Source organism: Aythya ferina, assembly GCF_964211825.1.
Source record: "Aythya ferina genome assembly, chromosome: W".
In the NCBI taxonomy this organism is placed as follows: Eukaryota; Metazoa; Chordata; class Aves; order Anseriformes; family Anatidae; genus Aythya; species Aythya ferina.
Genome location: NC_140313.1, coordinates 6,288,329 through 6,306,149, shown reverse-complemented (window position 1 = coordinate 6,306,149; position 17,821 = coordinate 6,288,329). Strand labels below are relative to the sequence as shown.

The 17,821-nt window shown below is 47.4% G+C and overlaps 2 long non-coding RNA genes across 2 annotated transcripts in view; both read right to left on the bottom strand.

The window, feature by feature from the left end:
• The window catches only part of LOC311426456, a 54,831-nt gene extending 49,106 nt beyond the window's left edge, over nt 1–5,725 (bottom strand). Inside the window, exon 1 of the long non-coding RNA XR_014686774.1 lies at nt 5,622–5,725. This is a non-coding gene — a long non-coding RNA (uncharacterized lncRNA). The remainder of the gene's footprint in view (nt 1–5,621) is intronic.
• Nucleotides 1–17,821, bottom strand: part of LOC311426388 — a 371,544-nt gene that overhangs the window by 74,944 nt on the left and 278,779 nt on the right. The window lies entirely within an intron of this gene.

The window sequence follows — 17,821 nt, the reverse complement described above, 5'->3', positions numbered from 1 at the left end:
GTTCCGGGCGGTGGCATGGGGCACAGGATATGTTTCCAGCCATCCGGTGGTTGCTTCCACCATTGTAAGTACGTGGCGCTTGCCATTGCAAGTTTGAGGGAGTGTGATGTAATCAATCTGCCAGGCCTCTCCATATTTATATTTCAGCCATCGTCCTCCATACCAAAGAGGCTTTGACCGTTTGGCTTGCTTGATTGCAGCACACGTTTCACAGTCATGAATAACCTGTGCTATGGCATCCATGGTCAGGTCCGCCCCTCGATCACGAGCCCATCTGTATGTTGCATCTCTACCTTGATGGCCTGAGGTGTCATGGGCCCATCAAGCTATAAATAATTCACCCTTATGTTGCCAGTCCAGGTCCACCTGAGCCACTTCAATCTTAGCAGCCTGATCCACCTGCTGGTTGTTTTGATGTTCTTCAGCAGCCCGATTCTTGGGCACATGAGCATCTACGTGGCGTACCTTTACAGCCAGGTTCTCTACCCAAGCAGAAATATCTTGCCAAAATGCAGCAGCCCAGATGGGTTTGTCCCTGCGCTGCCAGTTGTTTTGCTTCCATTGCTGTAACCATCCCCACAGGGCATTTGCTACCATTCATGAATCTGTGTAGAGATAGAGAACTGGCCATTTTTCTCGTTCAGCAATGTCTAAAGCCAGCTGAATGGCTTTCACTTCTGCAAACTGACTCGATTCACCTTCTCCCTCAGCAGCTTCTGCAACTCGTCATGTAGGACTCCATACAGCAGCCTTCCATCTCCGATGCTTCCCCACAATACGACAGGACCTATCGGTGAACAGGGCATATATTTTCTCATTCTCTGGTAACTGGTTGTACAGTGGGGCTTCTTCAGCACGACCCACCTCCTCCTCTGATGATATCCCAAAACATTTGCCTTCTGGCCAGTCCATAATCACTTCCAAGATTCCTGGGCGACTGGGGTTTCCTATTCGAGCCCACTGAGTAATCAGTGCAACCCACTTGCTCCATGTAGCATCAGTTGCATGATGTGTAGAGGGGACCCTTCCTTTGAACATCCAGACTAGTACTGGCAATCGGGGTGCTAGGAGGAGCTGCGCTTCAGTACTGACCACCTCCGAAGCAGATCGAACTCCTTCATATGCTGCCAATATCTCCTTTTCAGTTGGAGTGTAGCGGGTCTCAGATCCTCTGTATCCCCAACTCCAAAACCCCAGGGGCCGACCTCGAGTTTCCCCAGGTTCTTTCTGCCAGAGGCACCAGGTGGGGCCGTTCTCCCTGGCTGCAGTGTGGAGCACGTTTGTTACATCTGGTCCTGTTCGAACTGGCCCAAGGGCTACTGCATGAACTATTTCCTGCTTGATTTGTTCAAAGGCTTGTCGTTGTTCAGGGCCCCATTCAAACTCATTCTTCTTACGGGTTACTTGGTAGAGCGGGTTTACAATCAGACTGTAATTTGGGATGTGCATTCTCCAAAACCCCACAACACCTAAGAAAGTCTGTGTTTCTTTTTTGCTAGTTGGTAGAGACATGGCTGTTATTTTGTTGATCACATCCATTGGGATTTGACGACGTCCATCTTGCCATTTTATTCCTAAAAACTGGATCTCTCGTGCAGGTCCTTTGACTTTATTTTGTTTTATGGCAAAACCGGCTTTCAGAAGGATTTGGACTATTTTCTTCCCTTTCTCGAAAACTTCCTCTGCTGTGTCACCCCACACAATAATGTCATTGATGTATTGCAGGTGTTCAGGAGCTTCCCCCTGCTCTAGCGCAGACTGGATCAGCCCATGGCAAATGGTAGGGCTGTGTTTCCACCCCTGGGGCAGCCGATTCCAAGTATATTGGACTCCCCTCCAAGTGAAGGCAAATTGTGGCCTGAACTCTGCTGCTAGAGGGATGGAGAAAAATGCATTAGCGATATCAATTGTGGCATACCACTTGGCTGCCTTCGATTCAAGTTCGTACTGAAGTTCCAGCATGTCTGGCACTGCAGCACTCAGTGGTGGCGTGACTTCATTCAGGCCATGATAGTCTACTGTTAGTCTCCACTCACCATTAGACTTTCGCACTGGCCATATGGGACTATTGAAAGGTGAATGAGTCTTGCTGATCACTCCTTGCCTCTCCAGTTGACGAATTAGCTTATGGATGGGAATCAGGGAGTCTTGGTTGGTGCGATATTGCCGCCGGTGCACAGTTGTGGTAGCGATTGGCACGTGCTGTTCTTCGACCCTCAGCAACCCCACAACAGAGGGGTCCTCTGAGAGACCAGGCAAGGTAGATAATTGTTTAATGCCCTCTGTCTCTAAGGCAGCTATGCCAAAAGCCCACCGGAACATTTTTGGGTCCTTGAAATATCCTCTCCTGAGGTAGTCTATGCCAAGGATGCACGGAGCATCTGGGCCAGTCACAATACGGTGCTTTTGCCACTCATTTCCAGTTAGACTCACTTCAGCCTCCAATACAGTCAACTGCTGAGATCCCCCTGTCACTCCACAAATACAGATGGGCTCTGGTCCTTTATAGCTCGATGGCATTATAGTACATTGTGCACTGGTGTCTACTAAAGCCTTATACTTCTGTGCGTCTGACGTGCCAGGCCATCGAATCCACACAGTCCAATAAACTCGATTGTCCCTTTCCTCCCCCTGTCTGGAGGCAGGGCCCCCCTAATCCTGGTCAGAATCTTCTTCGTTTGTGTGTTTGAAGGACTGTCTGCTGGAAGATGGAGCAGCAAACTTTTCAGAGAATCCCTTTTTCCTAATTGTTTTCTTTTGCAACTCACGTACCCGTGCCTCTAGGGTCGCGGTAGATTTTCCATCCCATTTTCTCATGTCCTCTCCATGGTCTCGTAAGTAAAACCACAGGGTGGCATGGGGTGAGTACCCACCATATCGTCTTCCTTGTGTGGATGAACGCCTACCCCGATAGCTGAGACACTGCTTTGTACAGGTGCGGAGGAGAATAATCTCTCTTCAAGTTGGTGAACCTTTTCAGAAAGTTTCTCCACAGCTGAGATGCAGGCCTGTAAGGAAGAGGAGAGACTTTCTTCGTACTGCCGGAGTTGTTTAGCCACTTCATCCACTGTGGGTTCCTCATCCTCTTTCCAGGCCATTATTGCCAATGAGCTGGCATATGATGATGGTGCACTCCGTACAAACTTCCGCCACATGGGTCGTGTACACCTGACTTCATCTGGATCTTTGGATGTTTGTCCGAGGTCTGGATCCTCATAAATCACTTCCCGTATGGCTAATTCCCTCAGGTACTGGATTCCTTTCTCCATAGTGGTCCACTTGCCTGGTAGACATACAAGTTCTTCCTTGAAGGGATACCTTTCCCTCACAGCTGAGAGAAGACGCCTCCAGAGGCTGTGAGATTGTGCTCCATCTGCAATTGCTTTGTCAATGCCTGCGTCTCTAGCAAGGGATCCCAGCCGCTTGGCTTCCCTGCCGTCTAATTCCACACAATTGGCTCCAGAGTCCCAGCACCGGAGCAGCCAGGTGACAAGCTGCTCATCTATACAACGACCAAAATCTTTTCGCACATCTCGTAGCTCGCGCTCGTATAGGCTTCGGGTAGTTACTGTTGATTTTTCGGCATCCTCATCTTCCTCCTCCTGAATCCTTGATGGCCCAGCGTCGTCGTCGTCTTTATACCTAGATTTGGCAGAAGACTCTCTGCGTTCTAAACGACCTGAATCTCTATACCATTTTTTCACCTTCTCTACAGGGGCAGCTTGCACTGCTACAGCTCGTTTCTCTGACCCCGTTACAGGGTCTGCCACAGAGGCTGGAATACCCTCTGCAGGGTCATCTTGCACTGCTACAGCTCGTTTCTCTGACCTAGCCACAGGAGCTGGAGCGGCTGCAGGAGCTGGAGCAGCTGCAGGAACCGGAGCTGGAGCGGCTGCAGGAACTGGAGTTGGAGCAGTTGCAGGAGCTGGGACTGGAGCGGCTGCAGAGTCCACCATAGGGGTCACAGTGGCCGTTGGATCTGTCACGGGACTTGGAGTGGCCGCAGGGTCTGTCACTAAGTTGATAGCAGTATCAATGGCAGCTCGATAGGCATGAGCCAAGCCCCAGCATGTTACAATGATTTGTGTTACTTTGGAACTGCCAGAATCATGACACCTTTTTTTCAAGCATTCTGCCATTTTTTTTAGGATTTCGCAGTTGTTCAGGAGTGAATTTCCAAAACACTGGGGGTGCCAACTGCTCTAGATGCCTGCCCATATCCTCCCATACTCCCTGCCACCCACAACTATACTGCCTCCAAGCAAATCTCCGGATGAGCTTCCTAAGTAGTTGTTTAACTTTAAGCAGAATCTGAAGTGCATTCAGGAGGCAGAACAACAAGACTATGCTGGTCTGAGTATCCCAAGGATATTCAATATCTTGGAGAGCTATTGTAACAAGCTCGGAGGGTAAGAGGGTGGTGAAGGAGGAAGGCAGAGTGATCCAGGAGGATATAGGGGTGGTGAAGGAGAAAGGGAGAGTAATCAAGTAAGAAAAAATATCTTCCCCTTTCCCCTCCACAGATTGACTCCCTAATGGAGAAAAACAATAGGTATAATTGCTAATAGTTTCCAAGATACAGTTTCCAAAGTACAGAGTCGACAATGTTACTGAATACAAATATCAAGGTAGAGTCATGACCAGATATCTCATCGTCTCATAAGCCATTGCTACAACACACAGTACCATAATGATCTGAGACCAGGGCCCGGAGAGGATAAACAACATGACAGAGAGCACATACGGAAAATAATGTGCTATAATACTCAATTTGGAAAACAGGCGCAGCAGAGTTGAGATTAAAGCAATCAGCATTATGACAAGTGACTATTAAGCAGGTCTAATACTTATACCAATTTTAGTTTAACACACTGTGGTCAGATCTGCCATTATCTCAACCTTTCAAGCCCCACGTTGGGCGCCGAAAAGACTGTCATGGTTTAACCCGGCCGACAACTAAACACCACGCAGCCGTTCGCTCACCCTCCCCCTCCCTCTCTGGGACGGGGGAGAGAAATGGAAAGTGAAGCCCGTGAGTTGAGATAAAGACAGTATCGCGTTAAGGGGTGTAGCTGATTAACCGTTACGGGCCCGGTCAGATTCAGGATACTGAACCAGTCGGACATTCACCAAAAACACATTAACCGTCTGGGGGTCCAGTCAGACATTCACCAAAAACGCATTAACGGCCTGGGGGTCCGTTCAGACATTCACCAAAAACGCATTAACCATCTGGGGGTCCGTTCGGACATTCACCAAAAATGCATTAACCGTCTGGGGGTCTGGTTAGATTCAGAACACTGAACTATCACGGATAACCACCCTCACCCTCGTTGCACTCAATGAGAGTTATCACAATGCAATCAAGTATGGTTTATTACAGCAACAGATAATCAGGTTCTTTTGGATTGCCGACGATAGTGACTGTCTGCAAAAGCAAGCTAGTATGCATAAAATACACAGGTGTTATAGGTGTTACAGATGTTACAGGTGTTACAGGTGTTACAGGTGTTACAGGTGTTACAGGTGTTACAGGTGTTACAGGTGTTACAGGTGTTATAAACGCGTTAAAAAGGATCAGAGACTCTATAGAGATTTATAAGCAAGTATTTAGATCTCACCCAAAGGCGTCCCAATGCGGGGGAAGAGAGGCTCAGCCCATCGACCGATCCCAGGAGTCAGGAGGTCCTAAGGATGTTGTCCTCGGGATGGTATCTCCCCTGACGGTGGTATCTTCCCTAACATCCCCTCTCTCTTGGGCCAATTTATATTATTTTCTATCCTTTAGGTGGAGCTTGAGTGGCTCTAGTCAAGCATATCTTAGTTATGATTGGTGTAAAGTTTTCCCGTCTCTGTTTAAAGTAATAGGCTCCGAGGAATTCAGAGCGCATGCTCAGTGAGGGGTGGTCGCACCTTGGAGGCGGGTAGCTTTTGGGATGGAGGTGTGTTTTGGTATTATAATGATATTACAATGATCAAAAAGTACACTAGGGTACAGCATTTGTCAAAACATGACAGGTCTTTGGCTTAGGGTGGCAAAAAGTGCAGCTTTGTGCACAAGAACAATCGAGGTCCCATCTGATTACAGAGCCTAGCCGTGGTGTCTCTACTCCACTCTATGCTCCGTGCTGTTCCTTAGAGCTAGCACACCAAGTTTCCCCAGCGCGATAGCATCTAAGGTTGGGAGCCTAGGGAACGCTCAGATAATGCAGTTATGCCCTACCCTGAAAGCCTCTTCAATGCTGTACCTTTTCCTAAAAATGTGAATGTTAGTTTTATTTTCCTAGTTACTTCAGGCATTTACACCACAGACAGTTTAATAAGACAGGAAAATAATAATAACAATAAAAACAATAACAATAAAAACAATAACAATAAAAACAATAACAATAAAAACAATAACAATAAAACTACAATGATGATAATAGGAAAGTAATAATAATATGTACAAACAAGTGATGCACAATGCAATTGCTCACCACCCGCTGACCGATGCCCAGCCTAACCCCGAGCAGCCGGCCCCCTCCCCCGGCTAGCCACCCCTATATATTGTTTAGCATGATGTCAGATGGTATGGAATACCCCTTTGGCTAGTTTGGGTCACCTGTCCTGGGTCTGTCCCCTCCCAGCTCTTACTGCACCCCCAGCCTGCCCGTTGGCAGGACAGAGCAAAAGGCTGAGATGTCCTTGGCTTGGTATAAGCACTGCTCTGCAACAATTAAAACATCAGCATGTTATCAGCACTCTTCTCATCCCAAGCCAAAACACAGCATTCCACCAGCTACTAGGAAGAAAATTCTATTCTAACTGAAACCAGGACAATGTGCTTTACACTGCAGCTGGGAAGCATGTCCTTACCTGGAGCCTATGCAGAAAACCCAAGAAGAAACCAGAGGGGTTCTTTAGGTTTAGGGGTTCTTCTGGGGTTCTTTAGACAGAGTTATCGAGGATCAGAAGCCTGCTACTCCCTCACTGAAAAAGAGATACTAGCAGCATATGACAGTGCAGGGAACAGTCAGACTTCTTAGCGTCACTGATAAGTACCAGCCTTTGGGAGCTTAGGGAACTTAAAACTTTTGTCTTTGATGCAAAGACAAAAGCAAAGAAGGCAATCAGTATCACCGCCTTCTCAGCATCCCCCTGTTACCAGGACACCCCCGTCATTCAGCAGGGGACCCATATTACCTCTAGTCTTCCTTTTACTGTTTACGTACTTAAAAAAAACCTTTTTATGATCCTTTATCTCTTTTGCAAACTTCATCTCTAGGTGGGCTTTAGCCTTCCTTGTCGCATCCCTGCAGGCCCTGACAACACTTCTATACTCCTCCCAAGAGGACAGGCCCTTTTTCCACATTTCATAGACCATCCTCTTCCTTTTGATCTTATTTATGAGCTCCTTGGTCATCCATGCGGGTTTCCTGCCCCCCTTCCCCGATTTCCTACTCTTAGTGATGCACCGATCCTGAGCTTGGAAGAAATGCTGTTTAAATGTAGCCCAGCTCTCACATGCACCCTTGCCTTCTAGCAACCAAGCCCATGAGATACTCCCAAGCAGGTCCCGGAAGAGGTCAAAGTTGGCTCTCCAAAAGTCCAGGGCTGCAATCCTGCTTTTAGCCTTACTTCTTCCACCAAGTTCCATCTTGAACTCCACCACCTCATAGTCACTGCATCCCAAGCTGCCCCCGACCTTCACATCCCTAACAAGCCCATCCCCGTTGGTAAGGACAAGGTCCAGGAGCACCCCCCTCCCCGTCAGCTCCTCCACCACCAGCGTCAGAAAATTGTCTTCAGTGCATTGTAGGAACCGTTTGGACTGCACATGCTTGGCTGAGTTGCTTACCCAACAGATGCCTGCATAACTGAAGTCCCCCATGAGAACCAGTGCCCAGGATCACAAGGCTACTTTCAGCTGCTTGTAGAAGGCCTCATCGACCTCCTCCTTCTGATCTGGTGACCTGTAGTACACACCCACAACAGTGTCCCCCATACCAGCCCACCCCTTAATTCTCACCTACGAGCTCTCCACTTGTCCATCACCCTCCCCCAGGTGGAGCTGGGTACATTCTAATTGCTCCCTCACATAAAGGGCAACTCCTTCCCATCACTTTCCAAGCCTGTCTTTCCTAAAAAGGATATAGCCCTCTGGCAGTTTCCTTGTGGTCCATCTGACCCAACCCATGTGGCATCCATAATTCAATATCTCTTGCACAAACTCGCTCCAGGTAATTACAGGGACCTGTTCCCGTGGAGGCTGCGTGGCAGCCCTTGCAGCATTCATAGCACAGGTAGTTTGTATGCAGTCCTGGATATTGGCTACATACGTGTTTAGGCTGTCCTAAAGGCCACAGATAAAGGGAGTTAACCTTGCCAAATGAATAGGAGCTAGCATTGGGGATCTCTTTAACACATCCCTCTCATAAATAGCTTGTATGCAGGCTGCTTTTGCACATATACAGCCAAAATGGAGAACCCTGAGGTTTTAATAACAAGGGGATCTCCTCTTTCTTGTGGGCATATGATGCTGGCCCAATAGGCAGCTAGTGTAGTGAATGAGTAATTTTGATCACCTGGTGCAATGGTTAAAAACACTCCAGGGCCCCAATAGCCTCCTGCCTCTTCCTCGCTTAAAATTCAATCCCCCACCTTGAGGGAGACTTGACACACATATTCCATCTCAGATTCCTTGAGGTGCCTAGAATACTTTTCCTGCAACTTTGCTAATTCAGCCAGAGACCATAGGATGGCTCATACTGTAGTACGAACATTGTCATCTCCATCATCTGCAATTTCAGTTTTGATTAACGGTCATATAGGTACAGGTTCCAGGATAAGATCATACTTTGAATCTCCCATCAGTTCATTGTTATAATTACTATACCAGATGTCTCCATCCCATGTCTCAGGATCTGCAGTGTATTAATTTGTGGATTTATTTGGCAGAGTCCAAGGATGGCATATGATCCGAGGCCAATAACATTCAAGGTTTTCAGTCAGGGAGTAGCGGGCTTCTGATCCTCGATAACTGTCTAAAGAACCCCAGAGGTCAAGCTCTGGTTTCTTCTTGGGTTTTCTGCATAGGCTCCAGGTAAGGACATGCTTCCCAACTGCAGTGTAAAGCACATTTTGCACAGCCAGTCCTACACAGACAGGCTTAAGAGCTACTGCCTGAGCTATTTCCTGTTTAATCTGTTCCAAGACTTCTTGTTGCTCAGGACCCCACTCGAAATAGTTCCTCTTTTGAGTCACTCAATACAGAAGGCTCACAAGCTGACTATAGCTTGGAACATGCATTCTCCAGAATCCCACAAGGCCTAGGAAAGCTTGTGTTTCTTTCTTGTTAGTTGCTGGGGGCACAGTTTTATCTCCTTGATCACATCCATAGGGTGACATTCATCCTGCCATTTAAAGCCCAAGAGCTGTATCTCTTGTTCAAGTCCTTTGATGTTGATTTTCTTTATAGCAAAACCATCTTTCAGAAGACTTTGGGTTGTTCTCTTCCCTTTCTCAAAAACTTCTTCTGCTGTGTTGCCTCACACACGATGATGTTATCGATGTATTGCAGTGTGAAAAACAATCTGTAGCCAATAACACAGGCTCAGGCAAGGATCTCAGTGGAGCAGCATTTTTATTTGCAATTGCAATGGGAGGCATCCTGCAATCAGGAGTGCACAGAAAAAGTTTATAATAAGATTCCGGACGGGGTATCAGTATCATTACCTTCTCTGAGGAGCCTTCAGACAATCCTATGGGACAACTCAAAGGTTTTTCCCTAATATCTTCAACAGTGGGAGCTGGGAGGGGACAGACCCAGGACAGCTGACCCAAACTGGCCAAAGGGGTGTTCCATATCATCTGACGTCATGCTAAACAGTATATAGGGGTGGCTGGCCAGGTTGGGGGGACCGGCTGCTCGGGATAGGTTGGGCATCGGTCAGCGGGTGGTGAGCAATTGCATTCTGCATCACTTGTTTCGTACACATTATTAGTAGTAGTACAATTGTCATTATTATTTTTATTTTCTTTTGTGTCCTAATAAACTGTCTATCTCAGCCCACAGGCTTCATTTTCCTGATTCTCTCCCCCATCCCATAGAGGGAGGGGGGATGGTGAGAGAATGTCTGTATGGTGCTTAGCTGCTGGCCGGGTTAAAACACAACAGTCCTTTCTGACGCCCAACATGGTGCTCAAAGGGTTGAGATAACAACAGGTCTGACCAGAGCGTGTTAAAACAAGATTGTTATAAGCATTACATGAGTTTAATAGTTGCTAATCACAATGCCGATTTTTGGGATCTCAAGTCTGCTGTGCCCGCTTTCCAAACTGAGTTATATAGCATGTTACTTACTGTATATGTTCCCTGTCATGTTGCTTATCACTTCTGGGGGTTGATACAGGGTTATTATTTTGCTGTAATGTGTAACACTGGCTTACAATACAATAAAATTACCAGCCACGTGACTAATCCGGTATTTGTACTCAGCATTGCTGTCAACTCCATTCTTTGGGAATCCTACCTCAGAAATTATTGTTAATTACACTTTTCACGCTTTTTCTTGAGGGAGTCAATCTATGGAGGGGTCAGGAAAAAGTTTTTTCCTTGTCTTCTGAATGCGCTTCAGGTTTTGTCTAAGGTTAAACAAATAAGTGTCATCCAGAGATCTGTCCTGAGGCAGGATAGTTTTGAGTGGCAGGGAGAGTGGGAGGATATGGGCAGGCATCAGAGCAGTGTGCACCTCCAGTGCTTTGGAAATTCACCCCTGAAAAACTGAAAAATCCTAAAAAAAATTGTAGAGTGCTTGAAAAGGTTGTGTCATCACCCTCACAATACCAGGCGTACACAAATCACTGCAACGTGCTGGGGCTTGGCCTGTGCTTACCGAGCTGCATTCAGTACCAATATAACCCCAGTGACAGACCCTGCGGCCCCTTCAACCCCTGAGACAGGACCAGCGGCCAGTCCAAGCCCTACAACGGGCCCCAAGGCTGAGCCAGGGAAACAAACGGTACAAGCGTCAGTTGCACCCGTAACAAAGATGAAAAAATGGTTTAGAGAGTCAGATCGTTTCAAACACAGAGAAACTCCTACTAAGATCAGGTATGCAGAAGATGAGCCTGGGCCATCAAAGGAACAGGAGGATGAAGATGAAGATGTTGCAAAAACAACAGTAACTACCCGAAACCTAAACCAGCGTGAGCTATGAGATGTGTGAAAAGATTCTGGTTGCTGTATAGGTGAGCAGCTTGTCAGCTGGCTGCTCCGGTGCTGGGACACCGGAGCCGATTGTGTGGAATTAGAGGGCAGGGAAGCCAGGCAGCTGGGATCCCTTGCTAGGGATGCAGGCATTGACAAAGCTATTGGAAACGGAGCACAAGGTTTCAGCCTCTGGAGGTGTCTCCTGTCAGGTGTGAAGAAATGTATCCCTTCAAAGAAGAATTTGTGTGTTTACCAGGCAAATGGAACACCACGGAGAAGGGAATCCAGTACCTGAGGGAATTAGCTGTACGGGAGGTGATTTATAGGGACCTAGACAATGAACAAATATCCACAGATCCATATGAAGTGTATGAAGGCCAATTGGCCACTGCCCAAAGCTCATCTTTAACGCTGTAGCCAAGTTACTTTATATCGACCTTGCTCAAGTTTTTGTTTCTACTGCTTGTTTCCTCATTATCTCTAATTCAGGGACGTGTGAAACAGCGCAAAGCCACCTGCGAATTGCTTTCCCACAAGTGTACACGACCCATGTGGGGGAAGTTTGTACGGAGTGCACCATCATCATATGCCAGATCATTGGCAATAATGACCTGGAAAGACCATGAGGAATCCATGGTGGATAAATTGGCTAAACGACTCCAGCAGTATGAAGAACGTCTCTTATCTTCCCTACAGGCCTGCGTCTCCGCTATGGAAGAACTTTCTCAAGAGTTCCACCAATTAAAAGCAAATACTTTGGAGAAACTTTCTGAAGAGGTCCACCAACTTAAAGAGAGTTTATTTTCCTCCCCATCTGTACAAAGCAGTGTCTCAGCTATCGGGGTAAGCATCCTTCTGTGCAAGGAAGACAATATAGTGGGTGCACACCCCGTGCCACCCTGTGGTTTTACCTACATGACTGTGGAGAGGACATGAGAAAATGGGATGGGAAATCTACCTCGACCCTAGAGGCACGGGTATGTAAGTTGCAAGAAAAAAAAGTGGTTCTCTGGGAAGGCTGCTGCTCCAACTTCCAGCAGACAGTCCGCCAGACACAGAAATGAAGATTCTGACAAGGATTAGAGGGGCCCTGCTTCCAGCCAGGGGGAGGAAAGAGACAATCGAGTTTATTGGACTGTGTGGATTCGATGGCCTGGCACGTCAGACGCACAGAAGTATAAGGCTTTAGTAGACACCGGTGCACAGTGTACTGTAATGCCATCAAGCTATAAAGGGCCAGAGGCCATCTGTATTTATGGGGTGATGGAGGGATGCCAGCAGTTAACTGTATTGGAGACTGAAGCGAGTCTAACTGGAAATGAGTGGCAAAAGCACCGTATTGTGACTGGCCCAGATGCTCCGTGCATCCTTGGCATAGACTACCTCAGGAGAGGATATTTCAAGGACCCAAAAATGTTCCGGTGGGCTTTTGGCATAGCTGCCTTAGAGACAGAGGACATTAAACAGTTGGCTACCTTGCCCGGTCTCTCGGAGGACCCTTCTGTTGTGGGGTTGCTGAGGGTCGAAGAACAGCACGTGCCAATCGCTACCACAACTGTGCACCGGCAGCAATATCGCACTAACCGAGACTCCCTGATTCCCATCCATAAGCTAATTTGTCAACTGGAGAACCAAAGAGTGGTCAGTGAAACTCATTCACCTTTTAATAGTCCTATATGGCCAGTGCAAAAGTCTAATGGTGAGTGGAGACTAACAGTGGACTAGTGGACTAACATATTAAGTAGGAAATAGATCATGCAGTAGCCCTTGGGCCAGTCTGAACAGGACCAGATGTAAAGAATGTGCTCTACACCTCAGCTGGGGAGAATGGCCCCACCTGATGCCTCTGGCAGAAAGAGCCTGGGGAAACTCGAGGTCGGCCCCTGGGGTTTTAGAGTCGGGGATACAGAGGATCTGAGGCCCGCTATACTCCAACCGAAAAGGAGATATTGGCAGCATATGAAGGAGATCGATCTGCTTTGGAAGTGGTTGGTCCTGAAGCACAGTTCCTCCTGGCACCCTGTCTGCCGGTACTGGAATGGAAATTCAAAGGAAGGGTCCCCTCTACACATCATGCAACTGATGCTACATGGAGCAAGTGGGTTGCACTGATTACTCAGTGGGCTCGAATAGGAAACCCCAGTCGCCCAGGAATTTTGGAAGTGATTATGGACTGTCCAGAAAGGAAATATTTTGGGATATCACCAAAGGAGGAGGTGGCCCGTCCTGACGAAGCCCCTCTGCACAACAAGCTGTTGAGGGATTTTTGAAACAGCAAGGAGGCCATGACTTGCTGCAGCTGAGCAAACCAAGCTACCAGGACGACTATGAGAAGTTCCCATGACAATGTTCCCATATCACCCAAGTGAGGAATTAAAAAATATTGTTGCCAGCAGCTGGCTTCAAGGACAAGATCTACGTGACTGCTGATCACAAGGGGGTTGTTTTCTTGCAGGTGGGGTTGTTTTCTTGCAGTTGTTTGTCTGAGTGCTTTTGACCAATAATCTTGTGTGAGACACCATCCACCCCTGTTAAGTTTGCTATAAAAGTCAGGCCATTCGGCTAATAAAGAGAGAGCATGATCTGACCATACCGGTGTCTGTCGTGTTTTCGGCCATTCTTCCTGCAACAACAACCTACCAGAAAATGAGAAGAAATATACCCTGTTCACTGATGAGTCCTGTCGTATTGTGGGAAAGCATCGGAGATGGAAGGCTGCTGTATGGAGTCCTACACGGCGAGTTTCAGAAGCTGCTGAGGGAGAAGGTGAATCAAGTCAGTTTGCAGAAGTGAAAGCCATCCAGCGGGCTTTAGATATCGCTGAATCAGAAAAGTGGCCAGTTCTCTGTGTCTTTACTGATTCATGGATGGTAGCAAATGCCCTGTGGGGGTTCTTACAGCAATGGAAGCAGAACAACTGGCAGCGCAGGGGCAAACCCATCTGGGCTGTTGCATTGTGCCCAAGACTCAGGCCACTGAAGAACATCGAAACAACCAGCAGGTGGATCAGGCTGCTAAGATTGAAGTGGCTCAGGTGGACCTGGACTGGCAACATAAGGGTGAATTATTTATAGCTCGATGCCCCATGACACCTCGGGCCATCAAGGCAGAGATGCAACACACAAATGGGCTTGTGATCAAGGGGTGGACCTGAACATAGACACTATAGCAGAGGTTATTCATGATTGTGAAACATGTGCTGCAAGCAAGCAAGCCAAACGGTCAAAGCCTCTTTGGTATGGAGGACGATGGCTGAAATATAAATATGGAGAGGCCTGGCAGATTGATTACATCACACTCCCTCAAACCCACAACGGCAAGTGCCACGTACTTACAATGGTGGAAGCAACCACCGGATGGCTGGAAACATATCCTGTGCCCCATGCCACCGCCTGGAACGCTATCCTGGGTCTTGAAAAGCAAGTCCTATGGCGACATGGCACCCCAGAAAGAACTGAGTCAGACAATGGGACTCATTTTCTAAACAACCTTATAGACACCAGCCCCCAGGAAAGTTGAACGATACAATGGACTGTTAAAGACTACACTGAAAGCAATGGGTGCTGGGACATTCAACAACTGGGATACGCATTTGGCAAAGGCCACCTGGTTAGTCAATACTAGGGGATCTGCCAACCGAGCTGGACCTGCCCAATCAAACCTGTTACATACTGTAGAAGGGGATAAAGTCCCTGTAGTGCATGTAAGGAACATGCTGGGTAAGACAGTCTGGGCTACTCCTGCCTCAGGAAAAGGCAATCCCATTTGTGGGATTGCTTTTGCTCAGGGACCTGGATGCAATTGGTGGGTAATGCAAAAGAATGGGGAGGTCCAGTGTGTACCTCAAGGGGATTGAATACTGGGTGAGGATAGCCCATGAGTTGAATTGTATTATGTTAATTATTATATAATACTGTATGTCATCACTGCCATGATTGCTATATGTCGATATCCTATTAATGGTATCACAGTAACAGCACAGTAGAGCCACTATGACCCTCAAGGGGTAAAAAATACTTATTGGTGTGGTTGGAAGTAATTTCCGTAATTATCATGGTCACAGCTGTAACGGCTGCCACTGGGGAAAATCAGTCCATGGTCTGAAGGAATGGTTTAGTATACTTCCCCTTCTGGAAGAGATTCAGAGCGATAATGGATCACATTTTACAACCATGGTGGTACAAGACTGGGCAAAAGAGGGAGGGAACCAGTGGGTATTTCCCCCACCATATTACCTCCAAGCCAATGGTACTCTTAAACGAATAAATGCGTTGGTCAAGTGATTTGCTAAAACCTATGAATCTGGGTGGTATCTATTAATTAAACAATAGATGGAGTAGAGACAGTTGTCCAACGATGAAAACTTTTTGTGCTTCTGCTACAAACCAGAGAATCCAAATCTCATATTGCAGCTAATTCAAGCTTTCATGCACATGCATAATGTTAATCAAATCACAGCGTGCCTACCCCTTCCCCAGTCTGCCCGTGGAAAAACACACACCGGACCAGCCCAGGAAGGTCGGCACCCCGTGGGAGGGACCCCACACCAGTGCAGGGGAGAGAGCAACCATGAAGGAGTGGTGGAAAAGAAGCACCATGGACTGATGGCAGCCCCCAATCCTGCCCCCCCCCCCACCTCACCAAGCCCGTGTCACTCAGGGCAGGGAAGAAGTGGAAGAGAGTGGATGGGGGAAGGTTCCCCCAGATTGTTTCTTTGTTTCTCACCGCTGCAGCCCATCAGCAGTAAGTAATACATTTTATTAATCTCCCTATGCTAAGTCTGTTTTGCCCGCGACAGTAATTGTAGATTGATCCCCATGTTCTTATCTCAACCCTTGAGCCCTTTTCATTTATCAAGGGCTCTCAGTGGGCCTAGCTTTCTGAGAAGCCCTGACTCCCCTATTCTGAATTTATAAAAACAATCTCTCCTCCTTCTTCCTCTCTGGATACTCCTATTTGAAGTGGCTGGCCTGGCCGCACTTAAAACATCTTCTCAAAGCCTGTCCCTGCTAGGATTTAGGCTGCAACACAGGTAGCTTTCCTTGCCTGCCATTCCTTCGTCTCTCTTCCTTTCCTTTTCATCCTGGGCCTGACTCCCCTGGAAAGTTTTCTTCCTCTTTCTCCAACCCTCTGCCTCACTACCTGGTACGCTGTGAATATCATTTGTTTTGCTCTCTGCTTTCCCTTCTCATCTCCCCTCCTGACATACACCTTCATACTACCTACACTGTTCAATACAGTGTATTTTTTCCCAGAAAGTTGAATAGCTTGTTAGTGGCTTACTTCACAACTGTCTTCTTCTGTCCCAACAATAAAAGATCATCCACATATTGTAACAGTAACACCTCCTCTGGAGGTTGGAATTGCTACAATTTTTTTTCTAGAACTTGCCCAAATAAATCGGTGGCCCTGTAAACCATTCTACCTTATTTTGGAACAGTGAGGTCTTCTACTGTCAACTTATCTACTTAGCATTTCTCCTTGTTATGACTACACAAATACCTTTGAATACAGAAGGTTAGTTTTCTACTGCAAAAACACAACTTAGTTTCTCACACAAGTCTGTGGGGCCTGATGACATGCATCCCAGCATCCTGAAGGAATTGGCTGATATAGTTGCCAAGCCTCTCTCCATCATATCTGAAAAGTCATGGCAGTCAGGCGAAGTCCCTGGTGACTGGAAAAAGAGAAACATCACTCCCATTTTTAAATGGGTTGGAAAGGAGGACTTGAGGAACTACAGACCGGTGAGCCTCACCTCTGTGCCAGGGAAGACCATGGAAAAGATCCTCCTGGAAGCAATGCCAAGGCAAATGCAAGACAAGGAGGTGATCCAAGACAGCCAGCATAGCTTCACCAAGGGCAAATCGTGCTTGACCAATCTGGTGGCTTTCTACAATGGAGTGACTGCATCACTTGACAAAGAAAGACCAACTAATGTCATCTACCTGGACTTCTGTAAGGCCTTTGACACAGTCCCACATGACATCCTAATCTGCACATTGGAGGGATATGGTTTTGATGGGTGGACCATTCAGTGGATAAGGAGTTATAGAATCGTAGAACCATAGAATCATAGAATATTCCAAGTTGGAAGGGAACCATAAGGATCATTGAGTCCAACTCCTAGCACCACACAGGTCTACCTAAAAATTCAGACCACGTGACCATGCACAGTCCAAATGCATCTTAAACTCTGACAGATTCGATGCAGTGACTACTTCCCTGGGGAGCCTGTTCCAGTGTGCGACTACCCTCTCGGTGAAGAACCTCTTCCTGATATCCAACCTGAACCTCCCCTGCCTCAGCTTGACACCATTCCCTCAGGTCCTATCACTGGTCACTAAAGAGAAGAGATCAGCACCTTCCCTTCCACTCCCCCTCGTGAGGAAGCTGTAGACCGCGATGAGGTCTCCCCTCAGCCTCCTCTTTTCCAGGCTGAACAGGCCAAGTGACCTCAACCGCTCCTCATACATCTTCCCCTCTAAGTCCTTCACCATCTTTGTAGCCCTTCTCTGGACACTCTCCAACAGTTTTATGTCCTTTTTGTACTGTGGTGCCCAGAACTGCACACAGTACTCGAGGTGAGGCCGCACCAGTGCAGAGTAGAGCGGGACAATCACTTCC